Raw genomic sequence first — 17,427 nt, forward strand, 5'->3', positions numbered from 1 at the left:
GACTTGCATTTTCCCTAATTACTAATGATTTTGAGCATCTTTTCGTGAGCTTACTGGCCATTCATAGATCTTTGGAAAACTATCTCCGTAGGTCTTTTGTCTTTTTAAGTTGGATTGCTTGTTTATTGTTGGGGTGCCAGAATTCCTTACTTATTTTGGGTACTAGATCCTTATCAGATACATGGTTTGCAAAAAAAATTTTTTTTTTATCATTTTATGGGGTTGTCTTTTCACTTTCTTGATGGTGTCCTTTGAATCACAGATACTTTAAATTTTTCGAGACCAAATGCATCTATATTTGCTTTTGCTGTTCGTGCTTTCTGTGTTATATCTAAGAAATCATTGCCTAATCCAAGGTCATGAAGATGTACTCCTATGCTTTCTTCTAAGATTTTTATAGTCTCAGCCCTCACATTTAGGTCTCTGGGGTATTATGTTGAATCTGTGGGCCAGTCTGGGGAGCTGCTGTCTTAAAGATGTTAACTCTTCCTGCCCATAAGCTTGGGTTCCACTAATGTAAGTCTTCCTTAATCTCTTTCAATAGTATTTCGTGGCTTTCAGGGTTTTTTTAAAAAAGATTTTATTTATTTATTTGACAGAGAGAGAGATCACAAATAGGCAGAGAGGCAGGCAGAGAGAGAGGGGGAAGCAGGCTCCCCGCTGAGCAGAGAGCCCGATGCGGGACTCGATCCCAGGATCCTGAGACCATGACCTGAGCCGAAGACAGAGGCTTAACCCACTGAGCCACCCAGGTGCCCCAGCATGGTTGATTTTCACATGTTAAGCTGACATTGCATTTCTGGGAGGAATCCCACATGGTCATGTATGCCTTTTTCTATGTTGCTGGACTTTATTTGCTAATATTTTGTTGATGATTTTTGTACTATCTTCCAAAAGGTTATCGGTGTGTGTTTTTTTGGGTGATGTGTTTATCCAGTTTTGGTATTGGGGAATGCTTGCCTCATAGAATGAGTTGGGAAGTGTTCCCTCTTGCTTTATTTTCAGGAAGAGTTTGTGAAGGAATAGCATTAATTCTCATTCAAGCATGTGGTTGAACTCACCAGTGAAGTCGTCCAGGCCTGGGCTTTTGTGCGGGAGGGTGGAAAGTGGGGAAGTTTTTGACTACTAATTCAGTCTCTTGTAGGTCTATTTGTATTTTCTACTTCTTCTTTTCTTTTATTTCTTTCTCTCTCTCTTTTTTGTTTTTAGAAGAGATTTTATTTATTTATTTGACAGAGAGAGAGACCGCGAGAGGGAACACAAGCAGGGGGAGTGGGTAGAGGGAGGAGCAGACTTCCCGCTGAGCCGGGAGCCCGATGTTGGGCTTGATCCAGGACACTGGGATCATGACCTGAGCCGAAGGCATCCGCTTAACGACTGAGCCACCCAGGCACCCCTTCTTTTCTTTTTTTTAAGAGAGGGAGAGAGGGCATGTGTGCCTTCATGAGCAAGCAGGCAGGGAGAGCCTGAGGGAGAGAGAGAGAGAGAATCCTAAGCAGGTTCCACACCCAGCACGGAGCCTGAGATGGGGTTCCATCCCACGACCCTGAGATCATGACCTGAGCTGAGATCCAGAGTTGGATGCTTAACTGACTGAACCACCCAGGTGCCCCATATTTCCTATTTCTCGAGTCCCTTTTTGAGTTTTCCCTCTAAATGTTTGATATTTACATTATTATTTTAAAATTTCTAAAAGTCATTTTCTTAATTTTAAATAATGGACGGACGTCTTGATTTCTCATACGTCAGCTGTCCGTGACTTCACTTGGCCTCCGGTTGGTCAGACGCGGACGTTAGTGCTCATCCTCTCCTTCCTCCTTCCTTGTTCTCTCCGTCAGCCTTCACAACTATAGGGTAGCATTTGCCTTCTGACAACACATCTAGCTCTCCGTAGCCCGGTCTACGGGGTGAACTGAAAAGCCAAGAGCCAATGAACGGCTTTACGTCATGATGACATCCTCAGGATGTTTGACGTCATGAGTGAACTCTGTGCCTTCTTTCCAAATATTAAAAAAGTTATCATCATAGTCCATTGATTGCTTAAAACTATGACACATTCTGTGTGCTTCTTTTTTGGACCATTTTTTTTTTAAAGATTTTATTTATTTATTTGACAGAGAGAAATCACAAGTAGACCGAGAGAGAGAGAGATAGGGAAGCAGGCTCCCTGCTGAGCAGAGAGCCCAATGCAGGACTCAATCCCAGGACCCTGAGATCATGACCTGAGCCGAAGGCAGCGGCTTAACCCACTGAGCCACCCAGGCGCCCCATTTTTGGACCATTTTTTAAAAAGACTTTATTTATTTATTTTTATTTTAGAGAGAGAGAGAGAGAGAGAGAGAGAAAGAGAGCATGCGTGAGTGGGGAGGAGACGGAGATGGAGCCTGATGTGGGGCTTGATCCCAGGACCCCAGAATCATGACCTGACCAGAAGGCAGACACCTGATGGACTGAGCCACCTTGGTGCCCAACCATTATTTCTTGTATACTTTCGGTTGTTTTTTTCCCAAGGTCTAATTGCCTTCTTTCCTTCTTTTCTTCCCTTCCCTTCCTCCCTCTCCTCTCTCCCTCCCTTCCTTACTTTTTTTTCCTTTCTTTCCTTTCTTTCTTTCTCTGCCTCCCTCCCTCTCTCTCTTTCTTTCTTCTATGCTTCCTTCTTTCTCTCTCTGTTTCTCCTTCTTTTCTTTCTTCTTTCCTGTGACTTGCCTTAATCATATTCTTAATTACTTTTTTAAAGATTTTATTTATTTATTTGACAGACAGAGATCACAAGTAGGCAGAGAGGCAGGCAGAGAAAGAGGAGGAAGCAGGCTCCCTGCTGAGCAGAGAGCCCGATGCGGGGCTCGATCCCAGAACCCTGAGATCATGACCTGAGCTCAAGGCAGAGGCTTAACCCACTGAGCTACCCTGATGCCCTCAATTCCTTTTCAAATTCTCACTTATTCCATTTATTTCCACCAGAGATTTTGTCCTGGAGATCCCTGCTTTCCTGTTCCAAACTAGATGGTAGCTCGTGGGGTCCCCGGCAGCTTTTGGAAGCAGTTTTCTGCTCTAGTCCTAACCGCTTGGCTGTTCTGCTCGTCCTCAACAATGTCAGGAGCTCTGATCTCTGGCTCTTCCCTTCTTCCTGCTTCAACCTTTTCTAAATCATTCCTTCTGGTTTTTCTTCCTGTCACCATGGAACTTTGCTTTCACTTGGTTTTACCCATCTCTAAAAGGAAAAGTCTAGATCTTTCTATAATAAAACTTCAGCAGAATTTAGAAGAAGGAAATGAGCTTATATTGAAAATCTGCCTCAGAATGCCCAGGAGAAAGAGGTGTGACACAAAATCAAGGAATTGATTTCATTGTTAATTTCTTGTGACTTTTCCCTGCTTTTGACTAATTGTCCATCCTGCAGGCTAGATTAATTTTTGAATGTAATATCATTGTATAGTGTTCAATCAGAATAGGGGATAATCAAGGTTAAAACTTTTGTACAATTAAGTCATAGGTTTCCTGTCCTCCTAAACTGGAAATATTAAGAATTTGCTTCTTTAACATTAAAATTAAGCCAAATATTGATAAGTCTATCAGCAAGTTTTTGAGGAAGATAATTTAATGCATAATCCTTGTTGAGTACTTATTAAACGTAAGACTGCCTACTTTAGTGGGCAGAATTTGTATTTGGATCAGGTGCTTCACTGAAAATTTTTTGGCTACTTCAACACATTTTTTTTTTTTAAAGGAAAACCAAATTGGATGTGCACATCTTCTTTGTAAGAAGACAGAAAAATCATTTTGTTACGAGCAGTAAATCAAGAAATCAAGCTGTTACACCTGTGAACATTAGGGGTCGGCTGAGCGGATGCTTGGGTTGTGACAGATCTCACGGTATCTCACGTCCTATTACAAAGCACATGGCAGCCATTCAAGTTTTAAAATTTGCACAAAAAATTCAGGCCAGAAAGAAAGTAGGGTAAACTAGAGTACATCAAAATCATATAAAAATGAAGATGTTTGGAGCACCTGGGTAGCTCAGTGGGTTAAGCCTCTGCCTTCAGCTCGGGTCATGATCTCAGGATTTTGGGATCGAGCCCAACATCGGGCTCTCTGCTCAGCAGGGAGCCTGCTTCCTCCTCTCTCTCTGCCTGCCTGTCTGCCTACCTGTGATCTCCCTCTGTCAAATAAATAAATAAAATCTTAAAAAAAAAATGAAGATGTTTGACATCACATGTGACTTTTAAGATTTTTAAGACGTATTTTTGCCTTCATCATTGCAAACCTTTGGGCAAATGTTAGATCAGATGCACAAGTGATATGAGAAAAATTGCCGACTCATGAGACGTTTGACTTGTCTTCCAATCCCTCAGGTGGGAAATGAGGAAGAAAACCTTATCCTTTGCCACCTTCCTAGCCCAAACCAGTTAAAAGGTCTACGCAGCTGGGCTCGTAGCTGTTTGTGAAGCTGACTTAAACAGATGTCAGCCCAAAGACAATGCCTATCGCTTGGAACTTGGCACTGACACATCAAAGGTTTCCCCCCTTAATTTATAGTGCAGTAAAAGTGGTTATAAATGTAGGTGCACTCCACCCTTGCAAAGAGTTACCGTTTTTATGATTTTGACAAGTTCACACTCTTGGTTTTACCCTCACCCTGTCCTAGGTTCAAGTATTTAATATTTAACAATCTGTATTCTATAAATAATAGATGTGCCCATCTTCACAACTGAATGCCAGCCGCAGATTTTATTGTTGACAAGAGTGATAATGTCCTTCCACCTTCTCAACTTTTGTCACTGTTAATTTTCCTGTTGTGGCAGAGAGTCGAGGGAGGGGTCTGGGTCATTCTGGAGGAAAATGAGCAGTTGTAATCCAATAGGGACTTAGCACCAGGAGGAGCTCGGGTAACTCTAGGACCTTATCAGTCTTTTTTGGTCACAGGCTCATGCATGGAACTCGTGGAACTGGTAAGTCCCCCACTCACAATCTGCCACTCTCCCATTACAGGGGGGCAACCCAGGGTTTCATGGAACGCATGCTGGGGTCACGCCTCCTAAGTTCAAAGAAGATTCTGCAGGCTGGTTGTTGGTGAAGGAATTTGGTCAAGCTCCTTTGGCTAATATTGGGAGAATGGATGAAATTCAGTTTAGTTCAATAAATGGTTGGAAACCATTGAGAAACAAAGTTCTGGCTCCCTAGAAGTTTGGATCATAAGATTTCTCCTACTGAAAATCCTGCAAATGGACTTCTCTTACATTTATAATAGAACGCAGACTCCTCATCAGGCAGCCAACAAGCACCCTTAAGTTCCAGCTCCTTCCTTCCCTGTCTGAGGTTCATATCAGCTTGACCAAGTTCATTCTATCCCCAGGGCCATTCAAAAGGCTCTTCTCATCCAGTATGCATTTCCTCCAGAGAGTTATAGCTCCAGCCAGAACAGCACCCCCACCCACGGTCCAAACCCCCGATCAGGCATTCCCTGTCCCATTTCCCTGCTTTGTCGATTTCAGAACACCTGTCACATGGCACACTGCCCTTTTTTGTTCTCTCTCTGGTTGTCCGTCTCCGCTCTGTAAGGGCAGGACATTGTCTCTGTCCTCTCTGATCCTAACATCAGGGCCTGGGCTGGTACAGAAACGCAGATATTTGTGGGGTCACTGAGTGAATACAGAGAGGGGCAAACGTTCTGAAAGCAACTACGACGCTATGGGATGGTGATGCCCATCTGGCCTTCAAGGCTGGTCTTGGTCAACCTCTCCAGTAAAGCCACCTTGAGGTCCTCCCATGGAGGTGACCTTTCCTTTGTTTTCCCCAGCTCTTAGTGTGACATTTCTTGGACTACTCATAGCCAATATTTGGTTACTTTGATGGCTAATCGTATGTGTTGACTTGTCTGGGTGGGGCGGGGGGGATGCCCAGATTAAACATTATTTCTGGTTGTGTCTTGGGGGGTGGTGTTTCTCGGTGATGAGAGCATTCGAACGGGCAGACTCAGCAATGTACCTTCACTTCCCGGTGTGGGTGACGCCATCATCCACGGGAGGCCGGGATGAATCAAAGGCAGAAGAAGGAGGGATCCGCCCCTTTTGACTTCCTGCCTGCCTGCTTCGGTTGGGACATCGTATCTCATCTTTTCCATTCCTTGCACGGGCTGGGATTTAAATAATTGGATGCTTGGTTCTCAGGCCTTTGGACTCAGCCTGAATTACACCACGGGCATTCTTGGGTCACCAGCTTGCGGACGGCAGATCGTGGGACTTCTCAGTTTCCATAATCACTTGAGCCAACTCCCATTATGTCTCTCTCTCTCTCTCCCTCCCTCCCTCACACACACACACACACACATCTTTTCTCTCTCTCTCTCTCTCTCTCTCTCTCTCTCCATATCTCCTGCTTGTTCTGTTTCTCTGGAGAACTCTAATACCGTTACCCTTCAATCTTCCTCTCTGGAGGGCCACTTGGAGCTCCTTCCCTCACTCTAATGGCCTGCAGGATCCTTGGAGTTTCTGGGAGGCCAGTGAATGAACAAAGAAGAGCTGAATGCATGGAGTTGAGCATTTGGAATTTGTGAAAAGCATTTCTCCTCACGAACCGTGCGTGTGGCATTGGTGACTCTAGTCCGAACCGCCCTTTACTCAGCGGGTACCGTACACGAGCCTGGGCCTACCTCCTCGTTTACAAACCGAGAACCCAGGCAGGCTGGTGCTCTTAGTTCAGTGTGATGGGCTGAATACACCTTGTGAACGCCAATAGGAAACAACTTTTTTTTTTAAAAAGATTTTTTTATTTATTTGTCTGACAGAGAGAGACACAGCGAGAGAGGGAACACAAACAGGGATGGTGGTGGTGTGGGGGAAGCCGGCTCCCTCCGCGCGGAGAGCCCGATGCGGGGCTCGATCCCAGGACGCTGAGATCATGACCTGAGCCGAAGACAGAGCCTGAACCCACTGAGCCACCCAGGCGCCCCACCAATAGGAAATAACTTTGACAAAATCAATAAATGACACGTGTCTGAACGTCTCCATTTGAGTCTTGGGGCTTGCTTCTTAAATTCCTACAACCTCAAACTGGGCTTCTGCATTTTAGAATGAGGATGACTGGCCGGACAGAGACGTACCACAGATCTGTAAACAGAAGAGAGTGAATAGCAACCATTGTGTCTTTCATTTCTATGAAACATCTTGCATTTTTTTAAACAAATTGACTTTTAAGTAATCTCTACACCCAACATGGGGCTTGAACTCACGATCCTGTGGTCAAGAGTTGCACGCTCCACCAACTGAGCCAGCCAGGCACCCCTGAAACAGCTTGCATTTTCTTTTTTCTTTCTTTCTTTTTTTTTTTTTTTTAAAGATTTTATTTATTTATTTTACAGAGGGAGAGAGAGAGAGATCACAAGTAGGCAGAGAGGCAGGCAGAGAGAGAAGGGAAGCAGGCTCCCTGCTGAGCAGAGAGTCTGATGCGGGGCTCAATCCCAGAACCCTGAGATCATGATCTGAGCTGAAGGCAGTGGCTTAACCCACTGAGCCACCCAGGCGCCCCCAGCTTGCATCTTCAAAGGAACTTTTACAGGTGTTCTCTGAAACCCACAGCTCATGGGATGCCGTAATCAGTGTCATGCACGTTTTCTAGGAAATCGAAGCTCACAGAAGCCATGTGACTCGCTCAGTGTCCCTGTGTTGCTTTGGCTGAGGCAGGCCCTTGGTCCAGAGCCTTTCGCAGATGCTCCCAAGTTGCAAGGCAGCGCTGGGAACAGCGAGGGAAGCTGAGGGCTTCTCTCCGCCCACAGTGCTGATGGCCAAGTAAGAGTCTGGAAGCAAGCGCTCTCGAATTTTCTTTCTGTTTCCTTTCCCGTCTTGCACATTTACTGCTAACTCTGTGATGATTCGAAGAACTGTGCCGGGTACTGGCTCCAGCCTGTCTTGTTCAATAATCCTCTGCAGGATTTCACTGTGTCTTTGGGGAGGCCTGGGCGCAGACGGAGAAGGGGCTCGCTGCCAGGGCCTGCACGTGCCGGTGGGGAGCGGGGGAGGGTGGGGGCAGCTCTCTCGCCTCGCCCTCATCCTGGGTCTGGCGGCTGGGGCATGATGGGGGCGCAGCGCTGTGTCTGGCTGAGCACCATCATCCTAGGTCTGGGGGGCTCATCGACATTGCCCCTCGGCATGGGCAGATGCTCCTTTCTATCTGGGCTCCAGCCCCCCTTCCCCACTCTCTGTCCAGGTACAGCCTCGGCTTGCCCCTCGACGAGGGAGAGCTCGGACAGAGACCTTCCCTCCCTCTTCCCAGACCTGCGGTAACTGGGGACTATTTTTACCCAGAGAAAGTAGTCTCTGAGGAACGGTGTGGGAAATGAGGGATTTTTCTTCTTGCCTTCGGCCCCGAACGTCTGTGTGCGCTGGGGCAGGCAGACTCTCTTTCTCATGCTGGGTTTCCAGCACCGGAAGGTAGGAAATAGTCTGGTGACTTGTCTCATCAGGCTGATAAGAAAAATATTATATGCCACACCCATGCTGACTCAGCCCCGACGGCTCATCTGCAGTTGCCGGTGTGGCTGTTTGCCCTCAAAAGGACGTATCAGTGGATGGCAAGACGCTCACGGTAGACGGATGGGCCACCAGACTGCGGGGCTGTCAGGAGGGATAGGGATTTCCCGGTGGTTTTGAACCCAGACTTGGTAAGCGAGGCAGGGTCTCATCGAGCGCACAGCTGGGTAGTGGCAAAGATTCAAACTTTTATTCCAACAACAAAAAAAGGACTGAGTTTGTTTGTGCTTCAGTCTGTGAGGTAGGCTAGCTTAGCAGGGTTTCCCCTCTGCCCTGTTTAGGAAGAACGATCCATGAGAAGGTGCCGGCCAAAAGAACAATCGGTTTTATCCTGGTCACACAAACATTGAAAAAGTGAGCGTCGTGTTTGACTGGTGTTCAACAGACAACATCACTTGGCACTTGTGTCGCTGTTTTCCTCTGCAGAGAAACTTTGTGACCGGCACAAGGAGAGGAAGGTCTCAGCATTGTCACCCATACCGTGAGAAAGGGTCCGAGGCTTCTGCTCGTGTGCGTGTGCCGGAGCCACGGGACATGTACGTGTGTAAGTGGTGGAGAGCCCACGACAAAAATGCCTGGATGTGGTCCCTGATGCTTGCATTTGTGTGTCTCAAATAAGTCGAGACAATCTATAAATAAAGAAAACTCCAGAGAGGGAACCTAGAAAATAAAGGCATAAAGAAATGTCCCTTCCTATTCCAGCTTTCCAGTGTCTACCCCTCCTGAAGGCAGGGACTGGTGGGGAGGGGGTGGGGCGTTGCCGATGGTTTGGATGGCGCCTCGGGAGCCCAGCAGAATCACCGGGGGCGGGGGGAGGGGCATTCGTTGAGACAGAGAGCGCCGGACTCTTCTCTAGGATTTTCTGACTCCATGGGTCTGGCATAGCACCCCAGGATCTGCATTTCTCAGAATATCCCAGGAAACGCTAGATGCAGCTAATCCAGGAACCCGCACCTCAAAGACCACTGATCCAGCAGTGCGTCCCACCAGAAAAGGGTGGGTGCGTTACTCACTGAGGGATACCCCCACTTCTGACACATCTGACTTCTCAACATTCGGAAGGTAGGCAGATACTTACAGAACTGTCCACATGAACAAAGACAAGATCAATCCTTTAGTCTCTTGACACGTAAGCCACATTGACGTTGGCTCTGATAATCACGAAATGATAGGACTCTGCTTTCCTGCGTTCTGGTTCTCTAAGAAAAGGGACAGGTTACAAAATTGTTAACATTTTATTCTTAACTTAATTAGTAACATTTTGTTCTTAAATTATTAACATTCGTAACAGGTTCGTTTTCTACCTACCCGCGGCAGAATAGGTGGGAAGCAAACTCTGGATTCTGGGCTTTGTGGTACAGCAGAGAAACTCCAAGTTCACGTCTCCTGGGTGGGGCCCCTCGGAGGGTGCCGGGAAGGAGCTGGGTCACCCCGGGGAGGGGGCTGGACCAGAGGATGAGGCAGCCATCCAGTGGCGAGCTTCATTAATCCTCCCCCACACACATGCTTCCCCGGCTCAGAATCGTTCTGGACTGTCTTTTCCCTTGCACTCCACATGCGTTCTGCCCGCAGGTCCTGACGGCTCTGCCTTCAAAACTGATCCAGAGCCTGACTCCTTGCACCGACAGATCTCACTCTGGTGCAACCCACCATCTCCTCTCGTGTGATTGTGCAGTTGCTTTGTAACTGGTCTTCCTGCCTTTTTGCTCTCACTACCCAACCCCAACCGTCTGTTCTCCATACTGGGGGCAGACGGAAGACTCCAGTTCTCAGGTCACATCGCAGCGCTCCTGTCCTCTCTGATGGCTTCCCCTTGCACTCAGAACGAGAGCCAGAGCATTCACGTTGTTCGGAGCCCCCACCATCCTATCTGATTGCTCGGAACCTCCACCATCAGATCTGATTGCTCGCTTCTTTGCTCTGAGCGTGTCTCCCACTGTGCCCTCCTCTGCTCACTCAGATGCAGTCCTTCTTGTTCTTTCTCCAATCCACAACGGAAGTGTTTGCCTCAGGGCCTTTGCACTGACTCTCCCTCCTGCCTGGGATGCGCTTCCCCCAGAGACCTGCAGGGCTCTCCCTCACCTGCTTCCATCCTTGCTCACTTGCTTTCCTGGATTGCCCTTTTGGAAATTGCAATTCTGTTCCTCACTCCTGTTCCCTCTTTTTCCCATTTCTGGACCCCCCCACCCCGACATAGCTGTTACCACTATCTCATATATGTACTTAACTTTTAAACTTTATAATCCATCTCCCACGGCAAGAAAATTAAAACCCACAAGCAGAAATGCCCTCCTGTCTTGCTTACAGGGCCTGCCAGGTAACAGGTGCTAAAAAACAATGTGTTGAATGAACTTGATGTCAAGTGTAAGGGGAAGTGGAGCATGGCACAAGAGCACTGGGAAGACCACACAGGAGAGAAGAGGAAGACGGACGGTGAGGTCTGTGAAGGGGAGCTGGTAGAAACCCACTCACCTCATTGATTTCAGCAACCGAAAAGCCACACACGGACTCTGAGAAACCAGGAAGCATGTACAGCAGGTAAGGTCCTCTGATGGTTTTCTCGTTTTCCTTCCGCTACTTCAGGTAGGCAGCTGGCTCTGCATTTCGTAGCCTCCGACAAGCTCTGGGACTGGCAGATTGTGGGGATAGCGGCAAGACGCTGGCCCTTGTTTCCGAAGGCCTAAACCCGGAAGAAAACTGAAGAATGTTCACAACGGAAGAGAAAGGAGCAGGTTGGCTTGGAAGAAACCAGAGGGTCCCTTGGCATGGGCACGGGGTGCCTCCTCCTCATATCCCAGCATTAGCAATGATTCTAGAGCCCAGGCCTGGCTAAGTGTGCAGGAAAGTCCAGGGATGATGCGAAAGTACTCCCCACTCCTTAACTGCCACCCCGGCTTTCTCCCGCTTTCTAGAGGCACCTTGTCAACGTGTTTGCATCATGCCCTTCAGTCTTGCCCTACCCACACCCACTCTTGTTTGGCTTCTGCCCTTCTGCCTCATCAAAATCCCTGGTAACTTCTAGGCTGGATTCACATCCGTCCTTTAACTGGATGTTTGGTGGTGGTGGTCAGATACACTCAGCATAAAATCCACCATTTTAACCACACCGTTCAGCTGCAGGAAGTGAGTTCCCACGGCTGTGCAGTTGACACCACAGCCTACTTCCAGAACTTTCTCATGCAGCCCAACTGAAACTCTGCCCCCATTGAACACTAATGCCCCGTCCTCGCCCTCAGCCCCCCACCACCTCCCTTCCTTCCATCTACCGAATGTGATGGTTCTAGAGGCTTCATGTGAGTGGAATCGTGCAGTATCTGCTGTCTTGTGACTGGTTTATTTGTGACTTAGCAAATTTTGTCTTCAAGGTTCATCCCCATTGGGGCATGGTCAGAATTTCATTCCTTGGTTGAGCTGAGCAACATTCCATTGTGTGAACACCGTATTTGCTGATCCGTCTGCCCACGACTGGGTCACTTTCACCTTTCAGCTAATTCACAGTGTAGACACACAAACATGTGTGTACAGATATCTGTTCGAGTCTCTGCTCTCGGATCTTGGGGGTATAGGCCTGGGAATGGAATTGCTGGGTGATACGGTCATTCTGTGTTTAGCTGTTTGAGGAATCACCCTACCGTTTCTGCAGTTACCTGCACCATCTTACACTCCCACCAGGCGTGACGAGGGTTCCGGCTCTCCACACCCTCCCAACACTTACTATTCCTGTTTTTTTCTTCTGAGGATAGTCATCCTAGTGGATGGGAAATGGTGCTACATGACTTTTCCGTGGCATTTGACTTTATGGACACTTCCTTCTCAAAACCTGCTTCCTCCATTTCCTACATGCTTCCTGGGTTTTCTTTTCTGCTTCTCTGGTTGTCCAATGTTAGCATTTCCCGGGGCTGCATGTAAAGTCTCTCACTCCATGTATTCCAAATATTTGTTACTCTACATGCTCAAGTACTCCATATACTCCATATAACTCATACTCCGTATAATTCATAGAGTCTGTCTCTCCCTACATCCCATATACTCCTGGTGTCCGTATGACTCCTGGTGTCCGTATAGTTCATATAGCTCATGGCATCTGTGTAACTATATTCATGCTCTCCTTATACTCGTATATGCCATATAGCTCATGTACTCCATGTAACGCATGTGATTATCATTTGAATAATGATAATAAATTAATTTTAAAAGCAGGACTGTGGCTTTTAAAAACAACACCATTTACAAATGGGTACTCCGTATGTCTAAAAAAATGAAGTCGAGGCACCTGGGCGGCTCCGTCGGTTAAGCGCCTGACTCTTGGTTTTGGCTCAGGTGACGAGCTCGTGGGTCATGGGACTGAGGCCCCTTCAGGCTCTACACTCAGTGAAGAGTCTGTTTGAGGTTTCTCTCCCTTGGCCCCTCTCTCCACTCATGTTCTCTCTCTCTCTCTCACACACATAAATAAATAAATCTTTAAAAATCAGATGATACAGGAAGGTTTTGGTGTGAAGTCTCCTTCCCGTCCCCGTCTCCCAGGTTCCCCAGGTCTTTATCTTGGAGGTAACCCCCTGCTATGGGTTTCCTTGTATTACTCCCAACTACGCTTGGCATTCACAAGCCTTTATAAATACCCACATGCCCCCTGCTTTTTTTAAACAAATGGTAACACCTTGTTCTGCACCTGAATTTTTTCACTGTGTAATATATCTTGGCAATTGTTCCATATCAGTACCTGGAGAGCACTTCATACATCTTCATGGCATAACCAGCACTGCTTCAACTTCCCACCCAAGAGCCTGGGACGGCAGAAACACATAGGCTGCAGCAAGGACACATTTTATTGGAAATCTTCAGTTTTACTTGCATTCCATGCCAATGTTTTGTTCGGCTTCCTAATGCATCTGTGCTGATTTTAATATAACGATCATATTTTTTAAAGTGATGCTCTGGGAGGAATGACTTTGTTTATTCTGAGACTTTATATACCTCGTTGGGCACATGTACCTGCTTGGACACATAGACATGACATCGTAAGGTCATCACAGTGACCTTGCGAGGCAGGCAGGGTGCGGATGATTGAGCCCCTTCTGAGAACGAGGTGGCCCTCGGCAATGTCGAGGGAGCTGCCCCAGGCAAGTCTGTGGGAGCACAGCCAGGAGGCACCGGCACCTGACAACATGGCACACTGCCTCTCCGGAATCAGAGGAAAGCGGATGGAAAACCAGGATCTAGAAAACAAAGTGCAGCAGGGTTTACACAGGAGGGATACTTGCCCAACATGCTTTGCCCAGTGTGGGATGAAAGCTTAGCTAATAGGGCAGGAAATGAGACCAGTGCTCTTATATTTTAAGGAGCCCCAAAGTACTGAGCTTCAGTGTGAGACTAGTCTGGACCGGTTATGGACTGAATTGTGTGTCCCCCAGATTTGTAGGTTGAAGCCCTACCCGCCCCAGTATCCCAGAATGTGACTGTATTTGGAGATGGAGCCTTGGAAGAGGTGATTAAGTTAAAATGCGGTCATTGGGACAGGTCCGAATCCAACATGACTGGCGTCCTTGTTAGAAGAGGAAATTTGGGCTCGAAGAGAGAGAGAGACACCAGGAGTGCTGGTGTGCAGAGGAAAGACCACGTGAGGACACGGAGAGAGGGTGGCAGCTTCAACCTGAAGAGAGAAGCCTTGGGAGAAACTGAACCCACCAATGCTGTGCTTCCTGACTTCCAGCCTCCAGAACTGTGAGAAAATAAATTTCTGTTGTTTCAGCTCCCCCAGTCTGTGGCACTTTCTTACGGCTGCTTGAGCAGATTAGCCCAAAGGCTGTCTTTAATTTCTCCCCCTGTGAATACCCCCTCACCCCCACCCCCACCCCCACGCCCCAAACAATGTGGTTCCTTAGCTGGGCTGAGCATTCATTCATCATTCGGTGTTGACTGCACCTGTCCCGTGCCTGGGCCAGTCTGGGCACGAGGCTCGCAGCAGGGGCCGCTGCCAAGCCTCTGTTATCCTGGAGTTTCCAGATCTCCCATCTCCTCTCCCGGCTTCCTCCCCAGGTGAGCTACTGCAAACATCTACCAGGGACAAAGGGGGAAGAGGTGGCATCCAAAGTAAATCCAAGGACCCAGATCATGATTTATAGATGGATCCAAATGTTTGTTTGTTCTCGCTTTCACAAAGAAGCTTCTCTTGTCGATGGCCTTGCTGAACATGGGCGCGCAAGGCAGAGTCGCTGAGGTGGATTATGGTTACGCCTCGTCTCATAGGGAGAGCGGTTCAGAGCATCGAGCTCAGCCGGTCTGGAGGCTGGCCGGCTCTGACAACGCTCCAAGCTATTAATTTCCTTGTGGGTGTTTGTGTGTGTTCAGAAACCACCCGGATTCAGAGAAGGGCTAGGATCCTCCCAGCACAGGTGAGGAATGCTTCCCCTCTTGGTGGGAAGACTGAATGGCCCAGGTGTGGGTCAGCCTCTCGGGCCAATGGCAGCAACCCCGCGCCCCTCGCCAGCTTCCCAGGTCCTTTAAGCTACTGGGAGCCAGAAAGAGCTAGCGTCACTGAGAAGCCCAGCCGTGACTCATCTCATCTCCCCAACTTCGCTCTCCAAATGTGCTCTCTGGACTTTCTCAGGCAAGCCCGAATGGCTCATTGCAGACACCCATCATTAACGTGCCTTTCACGCCTCTTAATTCCCCCCAGAGCTTTCACAATCATCGCCAACCCGAGCAGGGTATTCTTCCCAGAGAAAGACATTCATCACGACCGTACCCAACCTCCGTCTCCAGTGCGGGGAATTACTTCAATTGCCAATGGGAAGAAGGAGCCAACAGGTATCTTTAAAGAGGCTCTATCCACCGGAGGATCGAAAAGAAAATATCCCCTTTGAGCATTTAGTCACACACATCAAAGGAAACAACACTTTCAATCTTCATTTGCATCGTACAAGCATTAGATGTGGTCCAGTTACACTGAGCTCCGCATGAAAAGGCAGAAGTGCCAGTACTTTCCAAGCCTTGACGGAGACAGAGAGAAAATGCAGCCAGGCAAATAATATATCACCCTGCCAAGGCATTTTCCATTTTTAAAAGGACAGAACAATTTTACATTATTTCTGGAGCCTCTTTGCAGCAAATATCCCTTGACATTCAGCTAGCACCCTGGCCGGCCCCTGTTCCCAGTCCGCTGCTCCTCTGTGCCGGGGACCGCATTGTGCCTTTTGGTCCGGGAGCTCCAGACGTGAGCAAGCCAAGTGGCCAGGGGTTTAGAGCCCGGGCAGACTGAGGCTGGCTCTGCGGAAGGGGAAGGGGAAGGGGAAGGGGAAGACATCACCCTGGTGGAAAGAACGTGACGTTTCAGGTCACCCAGAGACGCTGGATGGAGAACCCACATGCCGGCCGCAGAGCTGCCGGGATAGAAACGCGAGGCAGGCTTGGGGTTCTTCGGAGAGAAAACAATGAAGTGCGCTTGCACTTGACGGGAAGGCCTCTTGGGGAAGCAGAAAACGGCCACCAGTTCTAGAATAATTAGCACCAAATGACTTCTAGTTAGGGTGACAAATGAATGCGTTTTCCGGATCTGGAGAAGCGGAATTGGGCTGTTAGGTAGAATTTTCCAAATTGTTCTTTCTGAGGTGTTCAGTGGCTCCCTCCTGGCCAGGTATGAGGTCTTTTGTCAGAGGGCGAACTGTGGGTTTTATTGTTTTGAGTCCTCGGCCCCTGGCTGGTCTGAAAAATCTCAGGGTGCTGAATGATTAAGTCCAACCTGCCCTCGAAAACGTTAGTCAGCGGGCAAAAGGAAACAGCCCAACACGGAGGCAAAAGAGCAAATTGACTTTATCTGTGAGTGATTATGTTTGACAAGATGCAAAAAGGAAGAAATCTTTTGTCACAGAGGAAAATTGTACTTTGAGAAATCTTTGCCCAAGTCTTAAGACTCTGCTTTACGCGGTTCGAATTAGAAAGGAAAGAATCCCAGCTCCCTTTGTCTCCCAAATAAAGAGCAGAGAAACAACGCTGCATTTTTATACATTTACTACAGCGGAGTTTTAGAAATCAGATCAGGAGTTCTCAGTCTACTCCAGCCAGCACTTCCATTAACTAGCAAATTCTCTTTCGAGAAACCTATTTTTGAATTGCTATTTACTACTAAAAGTTTAATTTTTCCTTTAAGTATTTGTCACACATGCAGTCAAATTCTTTGTGGGTGGGATAGCAAGGCAGATGGGATTCCTCTCCAATAAGAAGGAGGAGCCAATTTTCTCTCAGAAAGGGCGAAAAGATCAGGACTGTTAGAATCATTCTTCTGATTTCACATTTATCTTGTACCCGCAGCATCACAGTCTGCTTAGAATTGGAAAGAAGGCGTCGCAGGCAGGGAAACAAACTGTTTTGACTCAATCAATGACTCAAATTTGACTGCTTACATTTTTTTCCTTCACTAATTAAAAACAAAATTAACCTCCTTTTTAAAAAAATCCCAAACTCTTTTTTTCTATTTTACACAATCTTCTTTCTGGTATCCGTGAGACTAACTCTCTCAGCTCCCACAAGTCTTTGCTCAAATGTTAATTTCTTTCTTTCTTTTTTTTTTTTAAATTTGTTTAAGTAATCTCTATGTCCAACATGGGGCTTGAACCCACAACCCCGAGATCAAGAGTCTCATGCTCTTCCGACTGAGCCAGCCAGACGCTGCCCCTCCCCCTCCCCACGGGCCCCTTGTGTCAATTTCTTAATGATGTCTTCCCTGATGGTTTCTATTTGTCAGCACCACGCTCTAACCTGCTGAGCTAACTGGCCTTGGACCTGACCATTTCTATTTGAAACAACATCTCCCCAGCACTGGTGTTTCTGATCCCTTTTGACCTGCTGCATGTTTTATTTTTCCCGTAACGCTTATGGAGTTCCCACATCCTATAGATTTTCTTTA

At 47.5% G+C, this 17,427-nt stretch overlaps 1 non-coding gene across 1 annotated transcript; it reads right to left on the reverse strand.

The window, feature by feature from the left end:
- Positions 1 to 17,115: 17,115 nt before the first annotated feature.
- Positions 17,116 to 17,188, reverse strand: TRNAK-CUU. Its single transcript has one exon. It is a non-coding gene; the product is annotated as a tRNA-Lys (tRNA).
- Positions 17,189 to 17,427: the final 239 nt, after the last annotated feature.

This window comes from Mustela putorius, unplaced genomic scaffold (genome assembly GCF_011764305.1).
Source record: "Mustela putorius furo isolate JIRA1106 unplaced genomic scaffold, ASM1176430v1.1 tig00003853_pilon_pilon_pilon, whole genome shotgun sequence".
Taxonomy (NCBI): Eukaryota; Metazoa; Chordata; class Mammalia; order Carnivora; family Mustelidae; genus Mustela; species Mustela putorius.